At 42.1% G+C, this 15779-nt stretch overlaps 1 protein-coding gene across 3 annotated transcripts in view; it reads right to left on the bottom strand.

Annotated features, from left to right (window-relative positions):
* LOC120065018 (metabotropic glutamate receptor 4-like) overlaps positions 1-15779 on the bottom strand; it is a 276560-nt gene that overhangs the window by 140954 nt on the left and 119827 nt on the right. The window lies entirely within an intron of this gene.

Below are 15779 nucleotides of genomic sequence, written 5' to 3'. Positions count from 1 at the left end.
GATGAAGCCAATGGCAATAACACTGTATGAGAGGCTTTTCATATACATGCTCATTCATTCAGTGCAGATGTTCTGGTCCTGAGTAGTCATATCCATTCATTTATTCATTCATCTAACATTTTGTAGTACTTTGTTTTCACTGTTTATTTACAGCCGACTGTAAGGTATCCTATGAGTTTCGGATGCATCTAAAATGTGCTCATGAAAATATCTCAATGTGTCCTATATTGATATAGCACACAGTGCAACTGGCAGAGCTGTTTTTCTGGGTGTGATAAAATGTGTCCAGTGATTGATGACTTATCGTGCTATTTTTGTGGTTGTGACACTAGGGGAAGGGAACCCGGATACTAAAAACAGCTCTGATTTCCCGCTGGATCCAGCTTTCCATCTCATCCACAGCTAGGTGGTTCATTATCATGGGCAGCAAGCTCAGAGGCACACTCAATCTGACCCATTGCCATCCTTCTGCCAAGTTAACACCCACCACAGACCCATACCAAACCTATCTGGGCAGCCATTGGACTGAGTCACCGACTCAGTATTGTGCCTCCCTATCTGTTGGCACCACGTCCTTTCGGGATCCTCATGTTTTACCAATGTTGAGTGGAAGATGAATTCTAAGACGACTAGCATTGTTAGTTCAGTGTCCGTCCTGAGATTAGAAGGTTTGGGGTTTCGATCCCCGGTCGAGTCATACCAAAGACTCTAAAAAGTCCTGGCACATTCCTCACGCACTGCAGAAACAGGAGATAGGCTCCTGCCCTATGGGCCATTCTGGAAACACAATTACCGGTGATTTTCATCAAATCACTGTTATTAGAGTTCTATAAATAACAACATTTCCTTTCAATCATCATTTTTTTGACACACATTTCCCTACCGCACTTTATAAAAACAATGAGACAATTTGTTATGACACCAGTTCAGCACTAATTACACCCTTTAAAAGCCTGACACATGCAATCTGTGCATCGGACAACACTGAGCTGTAATTTAGCTATGGCCCTGGTCAGTGGATGTTACTGTTCTTTATCTGTATGCAGCAGCACATGAAAATGCACAAATACATTTCAGCATTTGGATAACCCTTTAAATCTATGTTCAGATAAAGTAAGATGTCATACGGGTGGGTAAACAGCTACTGCACAGTGCAGTGAAGAAAACGCACTCCTCTTTTTTTTCCCTCTCTCTTTATTTGCCTGTTTGGTAGCCTGTAGTGCAGTAGCTACTGTAGGTCGATGGTGTTGGCCATCACACACCACAGCCAGTCCTGTTTGAGAAGTATCCAAAGAGACCGATTAGAGGGCAGAGTCCCTGAAGTGCTCCAGCACGAACCAAAAGATGCTTTGGCCCTATTTCTCTGTTGTAGTAGTGGTCTTGCAATGAAGTACACAATAATAGACCTGTGTTGCCCACAGTACTGTACTGGATGTATGTAGAGTCAGGAAGTAGAGTTGATAGTTGAAACACTTCACTGCTACTGTAGTAGTTAGCATCAATAAAGGGTTCACCAAAAAACAAGGGAAAGGGAAATGTTTCACACTAGATAGTTGAATTATGCCTTTACCCAGTACATACTAATTGTATGAGCAGATACAGACTTGCTACTTAGGGTGCCAGCAGTATTCTCAGCTGAATTTTATGGCGTCTGTAGGGTGCCGAGTAGAGTTAGTTCCAGGCCTAAGAACAGGGATCCATTTGAAATGCTTCTAATGCTTTGTTGGTTGCTATTAACCTCGCGCTAGGGGGTTGACTGCCTGTGATGTTGTTGTAATTAAAGGAGGACAGCTAATTAGTGAATGAAACAGCTTTTCTTCCACAGACCGGAGGAAGCCAATGTCCTGATCGGCAGCACAAGCCTACTGTTTGTTACTTACTATTATGTCTTACCAACATACAGTATAGTAAAGCAAGAAAGCTAATGGTCACAAATTATTAAACCAGCGAAATTAGATAAGAGTAATTCATGTTCTAAGAAATCTCTCTCTAAGAAATGCATTTGTATCCATAGAATCCACATATAATTGTTATAGAGTACACCTACAAAATTAAGGCACAGCAGGTTTAATACACTTAAAATGTCTGTTAATGGCAGTGAGATTGCCTTGCAGGGACTGTGATTGGAAACTATACATTCTTAAAACATTTAACAAGACTAGGTCAACGACATAGACATAACATTGAACATTTAAATGTAACCATTAAAAGCACTTAGCTACTTCAAATTCTCTATTCAGGAATATCTCATTTGAGATGCTGAAAACATTTGAAAGTGTTGTAATCCCTCCCAAATAAGCCAAGATGTGTCTGTATAGGCCAAGTAGGTATTGAGTTGATGGGGTCTTCGGTGTTAAAAACTGGAAACAGATTTGAAAGGGTGATTATTGTGTATTACTATTGTTAACCATATTTTCCTTTGGGTGCCATTCCTGCTAAGTTCTCGCACTCTGAAGCATTAGACCAGGGTTCGTCAACTACAGTAAGTTTGGCCTTGGGTCAAATTTTTTATGAGCTAATAGTTGGTAAGCCAGAACATAATTAGTATATAATATTAGCACAATTAATTGGCCTACACAACAAATTAAACAAAATGTTTAACACATCTGATTAGTACTCAGTTATAATAACAATCATTTCGATCTGATTATGCTCATAAATTCAACATGTCTCTATTCAGTTATTATTTTTGTCTATTTCTCTGTGCATTGATTGGTGGGGAAAAACAGGTCTATGTAGCCTACTGTTGGCTACACTATTGTTTTTAACATCAACATTATTTCAGAATAATTAGCTTGATAGCAAGAGAAAATGTCACTCTCAAAAAGCATCAAAACAAAGGTGGGTAATGAAAATCGAAGTTTCAGGGGAGAATGTAACGAGAGGTATGTGTTCATATTACCTTAATTTCCCAATGCCAAGCCAGTGGGTCTTATTTGCAATGAAAATGTCGCCGTTTGCAAATAATTAAATCTCAGACTTCATTGTGAACCGAAGCATGGGAACTTTCAAAATGACTTTCCCGCCACAGACAGATGCCCGACGCAGAAACATTGAAGTGTTACACACACACAGCTTTTCGGGCTGACAAATTCTGTCACTTAAACGAGTTAAATCTGCAGTTACAAGGAAGAGGAAAAAAAGTTGTGGACATGGTGGAGAAACTTGAGGCCCTTTACTAGGAAGCTTGAGTTGCTCAATTTGGACTTGTCATCTGGAAGGCTACTGCACTTCAGCACACTGAAGAACGACAGGCAGAGGGACCAGGCAACTTCTCCACATGATTTGAAGACTACAGCATGCCCAAGGATATCGTTGCGTTAGTACGTGATCCTCTCACAGTCCGCCCAGGTGGAAGATTCTCCTCCCTTGCTAAGAAAACGATACCCTCGCGTGATGAGGCCGCAATTCAAACGGAGTTGATTGAATTCCAGACATCGAGCCATCTCAGGGATGCACTAAGGAGTGCCAAGTCCTTATGTGAGGAATAAAGCACAATGAACTAACTTGTATTTTAGGTGCTAACAATGAATGGATCGACTTACACCTGCGAGTCCTCATTTTCCTCTATGAACGCAGTATAGCTTCACGACAGGAACTGGCTTTCACATACGTCAATCTAGGACTGCTTGTGCATCAATATCACATCCATCTCACCGGACATCCACAAGATTGTGTCCGAGGGGAAATGCAACTTTTCCCATTGAGTAAGTAACTTAGTGGCCTATATGACTGTAATTATGAAATACTAATATTATTGTGAGTGCTTATCCAGGGATATTTAGGTCTTAAGCTGACAGTATTTTCTGTTTGTTCTGTCGTTACAGGAGCAGGCTATCCCGATACAAACCTTCAGATACTGCCATTTTTTCTTTAAATTATTGTTTTATGTAGGATGCTACCGTTTTGGCCAGTTGCAATTGTAAATAGGCCTAATAAAAAAAATGGCTTATATTAGGACATATTTTTTTATTGTGAAAGATGCTGTTATGCCTCATAGCCTACCTCAGCCAGTTAGTTATTTTATTTTATATAGGCCTAGGCTCGGAAGAAAGACTCAGTTAAGCTCTCTTGTTATTTGTAAAGTCAAATTAAAGTGAATAACTGTTGAATGAATTACTCAACTGGTATATGTTTTCTCAATATGTTTCAGTGCAACACTTGCATAACAGGTTAGATATATTTTCAGCACCAGGCGCTGCTCACCTCCTATTGATTGCGCTGCGGTTGCAGCTTTACGTCTAAGCACCACAAAATGGTCTGCTGCCTGCTTTATTAGTTGACTGTCTCCTGCATTCTCTCTCCTCGTGAATGAGGTTAAAATGTAACTTTTGCATTATTTAGGTAAGGGTTACTTCCTTCTTGGGAAATTGCATGTTGGAGTTTTTGCATCTCAGGTCTGAGATTTTTTATTATTAGATATATTTTGTTTTTGAATAAAATATTCAGAATTCATTTGGGGGGCCAAATAATATTGCTGGCGGGCCAGATCTGGCTCGCTGGCCGCGAGTTGGGGAACCCTGCATTAGACTGTCTTATGTTGGTAGAATCCAAATTGTAATTGAATACTTGAGATAAGGAGTTAAGAACTGTAAGGTAAGCACAATTAGCAAGTCAAGAACTTGAAATTCACATGTCTGCATTTTATCACGCACTTTTAGAAATATTAATGAGGTTGGGTAAAAAGTGATCAGACTTAGTTAAAGCTGAAAGACAGTTATTGAGTGACTAAACCATCATGTGTTTGTTTTTTTACTCTGTTTTTATCAACCTGGCTAAGCTCTCTGACGTCACTTCACACACAAAGTGTGAAAGCGAACATATGCAGAGCTGATACACATTTACTTCCAAGCGTTATTATTACTGTGACTGTACAGCCACTAAATAACACCTCCAGAAATAGCAGGATCTCTGTAAGAAGAAGAATTTCAGCCCTATTAATCTGTTACTGAAAACATGACCATTTATGGGACACAAAAAACCATGCATCCATAACCAGTGTGAATTAGGTTCTTTAAATAAACGGTATTCATCACATGCTGTTATTGGAGAATCTGTGCAATGTGTTTGCTGAGTGATTATTTCCTATCCCTCCTGTTGTACTACATATGTTAGAGAACTGCTCATCAGCAGAGACGAAACTCACTTTGTCAATTAATGACTAGTAAATCACCCTCCCAATAATGATCCTGAAAAACGTGTTTAACACTAATGTTTATTAGCTAATACAAAGAGCAATTACCTTGCAAGGCCTCTCCCCTGTGCTTTGTTTTTGTTGAATTACACTGAAATTACAAGGCAATCTTGACACATAATTGGAATTAATTGTCACTAATTATTTTTTCTACAATAATACAGATTAGACTACAGACTAAAGCACATATTTGGGGAGAGGGCTTTAGCTATTCCATCGGGACCTTCTCTGGTTATCAAACTCATGTCCCATTCTCAAATGTCTAATTTACAATTCAAATATTGCCCTATGAAATAAAGACATTTAATTATAAAATGTGTAAATGTCCTTAGATTAAATGAGATGCAAACAGAGTCATCCAAACTTTAAGTAGGCATGCACTTATTGTGCAGCATCATTCTAAATGTGATGGGTTCACATTTACCCATTAGTCTGAAAATCCCCTTTTATGTGGCATCCAGTGGAGGTGAGGGGCAGCTAATAAAAATGGACTGAGATGGCCAATTAACCATTTCTTTGTGGATTTTGATGAATGCTTGGGGTTATTGTCTTGATGGCACATCCACTTGCAACCAAGTTTCAGACTCCTGTCAGAAGCAACCAGGTTTTTGGCTAAAATGAGAGGAATACCTATGTGAGAATGCAGTTCCTTGACTACAGCTCAGCGTTCAACACCATCGTCCACTCCAAGCTTGTCACCAAGCTTAGGAGCCTGGGACTGAACATCTCCCTCTGTAACTGGATCCTTGACTTCCTGATGGGTCGACCCCATGGGGGAACTGCAGGGGTATGTGCTTAGTCCACTCTTGTACTCCCTGTACACTCTTCAAATTTGCTGACGACACGGCAGTGGTAGGCCTGATCACCGGCGACGATGAGACAGCTTACAGAGAGGAGGTCCGTGACCTGGCAGTGTAGTGCCAGAACACCAACCTCTCCCTCAACATCATCATCTGTCATCCAGGACCTCTAAATCAGGCGGTGTGAAAGGAAAGCCCGGAAAATCGTTAGACTTCAGCCACCCATGCCATAGTGTAACGGTGTTCCTCCTCCTCTTCATACGAAGAGGAGGAGTAGTGATTCGACCAAGGCGCAGCGTTGTGAAATTACATGATATTTATTCAAACAAGACGAAAAACGAACTATACTTGATAATAAACAAAATAACAAAACGAATGTAGACAAACCTGAACATACGAACTTACATAAAACACGAAGAACGCATGAACAGGAAAACTGACTACATAAAAGAACGAACGTACAAACAAACCGAGACAGTCCCGTATGGTGCAACCAACACTGACACAGGAGACAACCACCCACAACAAACAGTGTGAAAACACCTACCTTAATATGACTCTCAATCAGAGGAAATGAAAACCACCTGCCTCTAATTGAGAGCCATATCAGGTCACCCTTTAAACCAACATAGAAACAGAAAACATAGACTGCCCACCCAAACTCACGTCCTGACCAACTAACACATACAAAAACTAACAGAAAATAGGTCAGGAACGTGACACATAGATTGTTCTCTCTGCGGCACGGGTACATCAAGTCTAACTTCAGCCTCCTGAACAGGTGTTCTGGAGTCAGAGCAGATCCCCACCAGCTGCAACCTGTTCCATAACCAAGACCTCTACAAATACTCAGTCCTGCCGCTTCCACGCTGCCAGATCGTAATCTCTGCTCAGTCAGTCTACGTTTCTAGCCGTTTGTTCCTGTTAAGATCCTGTTGTGCCTGACGCTGTTTTCCTCTCCGCTACAATTCTGCCGCTCTGACTCTGGTCCCTGTCTCCAGTCCTACGTCTCGTCATTCCTGCTACTCTGTCCTGGATCCCCCACTCTACGGCTCCCTATGATTCCCCTCCGGACTTGCTCACCCTGTCCTAACACCTCTCGCTCCAGCCTCAGCCGCCGCACCTGTTTTTCTGCAACCCACCTGAGCTTCCCCTGGCCTGCACTCAATGTTCCCCCTGTGTTTCAATAAATACCTTGGTTACCTCATCCCTGTCTCCTCGTCTGAGTCTGCTCTTGGGTTCACCTGTTCCGCTCCGCGTGACATAAACATTATTATTGCACACAGAGTGAGCCCCTACAACTTATTATGTGACCAGTTAAGCTAATATTTACTCCTGGGCTTATTTAGGCTTTCCATGACAAAGGGGTTGACTACTTACCGACTCAAGGCATTATAGCTTTTCATTTTTAATTCATTTGTAAAGATTTCTAAGAACATATTTCCACTTTGACATTGTGGTATTGTGTGTGTGTGTACACTCTTAGAAAAAAGGTGCTATCTAGAACCTAAAAGGGTTCTTCGGCTGTCCCCATAGAGAACCCTTTGAAGAACCCTTTTTGGTTCCAGGTAGAACCCAAAAGTGTTCTACCTGAAACCAAAGAGTGCTCTCCTATGTGTACAGTCGAAAAAAAATAACGTTGAATCCTTTTTTCTAAGAGTGTAGGAGAGTGACACATAATCTCAATTAAACCAATTTAAATTCAGGCTGTAACACAAAATGTGGGAAAAGTCGAGGAGTGCAAATTCTTTCTGAAGGCACAGTAGACACTCAAGCACACTGACACGCCATCGAAAACACTTCATCATTTCCTCACACACATAATGTGCACATACATTTATACTGACTCTACACACACGCACACCACTCACATACAATTATCATATATGATGCAGCTACTCTGTTTATCGTATATCTTTATGCTCAGTCACCTTACCCCTATACATAGCTACCTCTATCACTCCATTATCCCTGCACATTGTACATATGGTGCTGGAACTGACTGACCCTGTATATAGTATGCTTACTCACCTTCTCGTGTTATTTCGTATTTTTATTTGTGTGTTTTTGTTCTACCTTATGTTATTTGTTGTATTGTTATTGATTACTGCATTGCTGGGTTTAGAGCTTGCAAGAAAGGCATTTCACTGTACTTGTGCACATGACATTACATCTTGGAACTTAAAATGTCCTGGTACTGGGTAAAGTTAATGATGCCATTGACCTTAACAAGGGCCCCAGGACCAGTGGAAGCAAAATAGCTCCATAACATCAAAGACCCACCTCCACATTTTACAGTAGGTATTAGAGCAGGGAATTGCCAGGGACCTCACGATACAATATTATCACGATACTTAAGGGCTGGTACGATATACACTGCTCAAAAAAATAAAGGGAACACTTAAACAACACAATGTAACTCCAAGTCAATCACACTTCTGTGAAATCAAACTGTCCACTTAGGAAGCAACACTGATTGACAATAAATTTCACATGCTGTTGTGCAAATGGAATAGACAAAAGGTGGCAATTATAGGCAATTAGCAAGACACCCCCAAAAAAGGAGTGATTCTGCAGGTGGTGACCACAGACCACTTCTCAGTTCCTATGCTTCCTGGCTGAAGTTTTGGTCACTTTTGAATGCTGGCGGTGCTCTCACTCTAGTGGTAGCATGAGACGGAGTCTACAACCCACACAAGTGGCTCAGGTAGTGCAGTTCATCCAGGATGGCACATCAATGCGAGCTGTGGCAAAAAGGTTTGCTGTGTCAGTCAGCGTAGTGTCCAGAGCATGGAGGCGCTACAAGGAGACAGGCCAGTACATCAGGAGACGTGGAGGAGGCCGTAGGAGGGCAACAACCCAGCAGCAGGACCGCTACCTCCACCTTTGTGCAAGGAGGTGCACTGCCAGAGCCCTGCAAAATGACCTCCAGACCTCCAAATGCTGAAAACATGTTGGCTCACTAATTAAAAAGAAAATGGAGAACAAGCTATAGGATGAAAAATACCAGAGTTTTGGCGCAGGTACAGCCGACTAGTGCTAGCTACCAACAGTAACAAAACAAAAATATATATATAGTTTATGTATATATTTTTTCCGAAACTTCGCTATAACATTGTCCAAAAATAATATTGCGACATGTAACTGTGTCGATTTCACCCCCCCATCACAGTAGGTATGGTGTTATTTTCTGCTTATGCATTCTCAGTTCGATGCCAATCCCACCACTGGTGTGCATGGCCAAAGAGCTCTGTTATCATGTCATACAACAAATTTAAAGGCCTGGAGTTTGCTAAAGGGCACATGGATTGGAACCGGTGCTTTGGTCAGATGGCATGAAAATAGAGCTCTTTGGCCACACACACCAGTGGTGGGTTTTGCGTCAAAAGAAAAATGCATATTCAGAAAATAGCCCCACATGGTGGGGGATATTTGATGTTATGGGGCTATTTTGCTTCCACTGGCCATTGGGCCCTTGTTAAGGTCAACGACATCATGAACTTTACCCAGTTCCAGGACATTTCAGCCAAAAACCTGGTTGTCTCTGCCAGGAAGATGAAACTTGGCCGCAAGTGGATCTTCCAGCAAGACAATAACCCCAAGCGCACATCAAAATTCACAAAGAATTTGCTATTTGGCCACAAAATCAACATTTTTGCAATGGCCATCTCAGTCTCCGGACTTGAACACCATCGAAAACCTATGGTTTGACTTGAAGAGTACAGCGCAGATGAAGGATGCCAAGGATCTGGAAAGATTCTGTATGGACGTATGGTCTAAGATCACTCCCAATGTGTTCTCCAATCTCATAAAACATTTTAGAAAAAAGGATCAGTGCCATTTTCCTCACGAGGTGAGGTATTGAAAGGTATTGAAAACAGGGGTGTCAATAATTGACCTCTACCTTTTTGAGAGAAAAAAAGATGACTTGTTAAACAAAATCGTTTTCTCTGAGCAATTGTATCAATATAAAGTAATATACAGTGTCATGACTCGCTCTCCTAGGTGAGGATCAAAGGTGCCAGATCAGCTCGGCACATGGCTGACAGATAGCCAGACCCCCCTCTCTCCCACCAGAGGGGGGAGTTGGGCTGGTTTTATGACTTAACAGCCGGTCGTAAACTTTCTTTCTCTTGCCCCGATGTATCGAGAGGTGAAAATACTTTGTTACACAGAGAGACTTTGCTGCCAAAACTCCAACGTCCAAAATGGGAAATGGTCGGTGTGGATTTAAAGAACAATTCTGTCAAGTGATTATTATTTTGTGATATCATTAAGGATGGTATAACTAAATAACTGTATCTCTGAGGGTGTACACATTCCAGTCAGTAACCATGCCCACATGAGCACAGACATTGTGTCGGCGTGTTGGAACGCCCCTAATACCAGAGTGCTCAAAAAGACTTGTTCACGAAATTTACATGAGACCAAAACATGCCGGGTTGCTGCTGGCATGTAAAGTGGTCCTAGCTGTACCCTGAATAATCAACCAATGAGACCAGAGAACGTGAAGCCGTGGTCCACACGTTGAAATGGTGAGAAACTTTGTAAACCAGACCAAAACATGCACCATCTGCAGCTGTGCGTGTAAAGTAGTCTAGAACGTTTGACCAAAGATGAGAGGGAAGACAGATCCCTCTGAACACTGTGTGGTACACCCGAAGTATCTATGCTAACGGACACTCCAGAACAAAAGAAGCCTACTACTAATAAGGACATTGTGACCTCTGGTGAACAACCAGAGACTTACATCAAACCACTTCCCATAGACATATCGAGTGGTTTCACCAGAGAGACGACAGAGACAGACATCTACATGTAAATATATATTGCATTTCTTTTCCGAATGATCGGTCGTTCATGTGCAAAGTATTCATATTCCCGTGAGCATAGCTCCCAAATGTATGTACGAGAAGTTGACTCTTTGTCTCTCCTTCTCCTTACATACCCCTCCCCTTTCCATTGCGTAACCAAAAGGTTAGTCCACTAAGGACCTGTTTTCATTGTATTATGTATGTAATCAATAACCTATGCTATGTGTGTTTACGTATTCTGTGTGATGATTTAGTTAGTTAGTAAATAATTAATTAAGCCAATTTGTGTATCGCCGATTCATCACTTAGGTTAGGGTTCTTGCAGATATCGAAGGATAATGCGGCGTTGTGCTCCAAATCCTGTGGTGCCCCAAATTGCTAATGAGTTAATTGTTACATGATTAATTTAATAATAGAGTAATAATTAAACATAGTAGGTAATTATTCAATAAATAGCAGTCTTCACATTAATGAAAGTCACATCACAACAACAGTAATTGCCTCATTTGTATGAGCATACAATATAGGTCAGTATTTAGAATTAGGCTGGGGAAATGTTAGCTAAGTTGAGGTGAGTGTTGCTCATGATCATCTTGTCTAGTTGGCTCACTTATTTGAACATTTTGCCATGTTATGTAGTTTAACAAGTGGATTATTTTGCTCTTCACTCGCAGTCAGTAGCCTAGGCCTACTCCCGACCAAAAGCCTGTGACTTCACTGACTCTGATAATCAATCAATGTGATTTTGTTTCACCGAATCTCCGTCTGTAGGCTATAGGCTATTTGTTTGATTGGTTTCTAGTTGTACAAATAAGTGGAGGTGGCAGAGCTAATCTATGTGTTTGGTCATCTATCACTGATCAGAAACATCTAGCATGCAATAATGTAGCCTAAATCAAGAGTAGACGTAGTATTTTGCTTGATCGCGTATAGGCAACTCCAAAAGCCCGCGGAGGTTGTGAAATATTGACACGAGACTCACATGCTTTTGAAGACAGGATTGCTTTTATTTTCTATTGGTATCATGTTGCAGATAAGACCCTATGCCTGGTCCCTAACAAAGTGGAGTGAGGGTAGGAAGGAGATGAAATGTGGATCAAACAAAACGTGGGCTTGGGCTCTGTTTCGAAATAACACTTGTTTTATGATATTGGTTCCACATGTTCCTGTGACAAGTTGTGTAGGAAAAATAGGATTTATTTTATATTCCATTATATTCTTACATTAAAATATATGTCTGTTGACTGTGATCTTGTCTGTTTAATGAACAAAATGACAAACTATTGATTTAATTTGGATGGCGCAGCCATGGCTGCACAGAGCTGTATCATAAGGCCTAATTCAACTCAAAATATGCTATTCTATTACTTAGAAAATACATTTTATTAGTCTTATAATGTTTCTTAGTACCTGCCTAAACAAATTAATAACGGATTACTTTTTGATGGTGTATATTTATAAAAAAATAGACGCCAACCCACATCTGCACATCACTACTACCACTTGTCCCCCGGCATACCGGTATAAAAAGCGTATGCAGGAAAGAATGTGGTAAAAATTGGCCTGTTTGTAAGGATGTCAAATAAACATTGTACAATTACTTTTACAGGCAAAATACCGTAAATCATATTACCTTCCTCCACAACTGTAAACCCTTTCACAACTGTTACCCTGCTGACTGTTGTCAAGCAAAGCCTGCATTCCACTAGCATTCTAGTATTGCAATGTAAAGTCTGTAGTTTTTCCGCTCCAGTTTCATGTTGATTTAAGGATGCATAGCGTTTTGGCTGTAGAGATTATACTCTAGCTAGCATATGTACTACGTACAGTTCTGAGAGACAACAGAGGGGAAATATACAGTAACACCACTTTGACAAAAAAAAAACATATTCTATTGTTACTTTGTTATTTCCATCATAGAATAGAGAAATATTAGATTAGTACTTTAACAGATTCATTGGGTTGTGGTGCGTATATATATAAACACTACATGGCTAAAAGTATGTGGACTGTAAATGCTGTTATTGTAAAGTGGAAACGTCTAGGAGCAACAACAGCTCAGACTCGAAGTGGTAGGCCACACAAGCTCACAAAACGGGACCGCCGAGTGCTGAAGCACATAAAAATAGTCTGTCCTTGGTTGCAACACTCACTACCGAGTTCCAAACTGCCTCTGGAAGCAACGTCAGCACAATAACTGTTCGTCGGGAGCTTTGTGAAATGGGTTTCCATGGCCAAGCAGCCGCACATAACCCTGAGATCACCATGCTCAATGCCAAGCGTCGGTTGGAGTGGTGTAAAGTTCGCCGCCACTGGACTTTGGAGCATTGGAAACACGTTGTCTGGAGTAATGCCTCAAAATCTGGCAGTCCGACAGAAGAATCTGGGTTTGGTGGATGCCAGGAGAATGCTACCTGCCCCAATGCATAGTGCCAACTTAAAGCTACAGCATACAATGACATATTAGATGATTCTGTGCTTCCAACTTTGTGGCAACATTTTGGAGAAGGCCCTTTCCGGCTTCTGCATAACAATACCCCTGTGCACAAAGTGAGGTCCATACAGAAATGGTTTGTCGAAATCAGTATGGAAGAACTTGACTTGCCTGCACAGAGCGCTGACTTCAACCCCATCAAACACCTTTGGGATGAATTGGAACGCTGACTGCGAGCCAGGCTTAATCGCCCAACATCAGTGCTCGACCTCACTAATGCTCTTGTGGCTGAATGGGAGAAAGTCACCGCAGCAATGTTCCAACATCTAGAGGAAAGCTTTCCCAGAAGACTGCAGACTGTTATAGCAGCAAATGGGTGACCGACTCCATATTAATGCCATATTAATTATTTTGGAATGAGATGCTCGATGAGCAGGTGTCCAAATATATACACTGCTCAAAAAAATAAAGGGAACACTTAAACAACACAATGTAACTCCAAGTCAATCACACTTCTGTGAAATCAAACTGTCCACTTAGGAAGCAACACTGATTGACAATAAATTTCACATGCTGTTGTGCAAATGGAATAGACAAAAGGTGGAAATTATAGGCAATTAGCAAGAGACACCCAAAAAAGGAATGGTGCAGCAAGTGGTGACCACAGACCACTTCTCAGTTCCTATGCTTCCTGGCTGATGTTTTGGTCACTTTTGAATGCTGGCGGTGCTTTCACTCTAGTGGTAGCATGAGACGGAGTCTACAACCCACACAAGTGGCTCAGGTAGTGCAGTTCATCCAGGATGGCACATCAATGCGAGCTGTGGCAAAAAGGTTTGCTGTGTCTGTCAGCGTAGTGTCCAGAGCATGGAGGCGCTACCAGGAGACAGGCCAGTAAATCAGGAGACGTGGAGGAGCCCGTAGGAGGGCAACAACCCAGCAGCAGGACCGTTACCTCCGCCTTTGTGCAAGGAGGTGCACTGCCAGAGCACTGCAAAATGACCTCCAGCAGGCCACAATAGTGCATGTGTCTGCTCAAACGGTCAGAAACAGACTCCATGAGGGTGGTATGAGGGCCCGACGTCCACAGGTGGGGGTTGTGCTTACAGCCCAACACTGTGCAGGACGTTTGGCATTTGCCAGAGAACACCAAGATTGGCAAATTCGCCACTGGCGCCCTGTGCTCTTCACAGATGAAAGCAGGTTCACACTGAGCACATGAGCACATGTGACAGACGTGACAGAGTCTGGAGACGCCGTGGAGAACGTTCTGCTGCCTGCAACATCCTCCAGCATGACCGGTTTGGCGGTGGGTCAGTCATGGTGTGGGGTGGCATTTCTTTGTGGGGCCGCACAGCCCTCCATGTGCTCGCCAGAGGTAGCCTGACTGCCATTAGGTACTGAGATGAGATCCTCAGACCCCTTGTGAGACCATATGCTGACACATGCACATTTGTGGCCTGCTGGAGGTTATTTTGCAGGGCTCTGGCAGTGCACATCCTTGCACAAAGGCGGAGGTAACGGTCCTGCTGCTGGGTTGTTGCCCTCCTACGGCCTCCTCCACGTCTCCTGATGTACTGGCCTGTCTCCTGGTAGCGCCTCCATGCTCTGGACACTACGCTGACAGACACAGCAAACCTTTTTGCCACAGCTCGCATTGATTTCCCATCCTGGATGAACTGCACTACCTGAGCCACTTGTGTGGGTTGTAGACTCCGTCTCATGCTACAACTAGAGTGAAAGCACCGCCAGCATTCAAAAGTGACCAAAACATCAGCCAGGAAGCATAGGAACTGAGAAGTGGTCTGTGGTCAGCACCTGCAGAACCATTCCTTTATTGGGGGTGTCTTACTAATTGCCTATAATTTCCACCTTTTGTCTATTCCATTTGCACAACAGCATGTGAAATGTATTGTCAATCAGTGTTGCTTCCTAAGTGGACAGTTTGATTTCACAGAAGTGTGATTGACTTGGAGTTACATTGTGTTGTTTAAGTGTTCCCTTTATTTTTTGAGCAGTGTATATATATATACAGTATATATATACATATAGAGTATATATATAAACTCAGCAAAAAAATAAACGTCCTCTCACTGTCAACTGCGTTTATTTTCAGCAAACTTAACATGTGTAAATATTTGTATGAACATAACAAGATTCAACAACTGAGACATAAACTGAACAAGTTCCACAGACATGTGACTAACAGAAATGGAATAATGTGTCTCTGAACAAAGGGGGGGTCAAAATCAAAAGTAACAGTCAGTATCTGGTGTGGCCACCAGCTGCATTAAGTATTGCAGTGCATCTCCTCCTCATGGACTGCAACAGATTTTCCAGTTCTTGCTGTGAGATGTTACCCCACTCTTCCACCACCAAGGCACATGCAAGTTCCCGGACATTTCTGGTTGGAATGGCCCTAGCCCTCACCCTCCAATCCAACAGGTCCCAGACGTGCTCAATTGGATTGAGATCCGGGCTCTTCGCTGGCCATGCCAGAATACTGACATTTCTGTCTTGCAGGAAAACACACACAG

Source organism: Salvelinus namaycush, chromosome 20 (genome assembly GCF_016432855.1).
Source record: "Salvelinus namaycush isolate Seneca chromosome 20, SaNama_1.0, whole genome shotgun sequence".
Lineage (NCBI taxonomy): Eukaryota > Metazoa > Chordata > Actinopteri > Salmoniformes > Salmonidae > Salvelinus > Salvelinus namaycush.
This window is presented reverse-complemented; position numbering and strand designations above follow the sequence as displayed.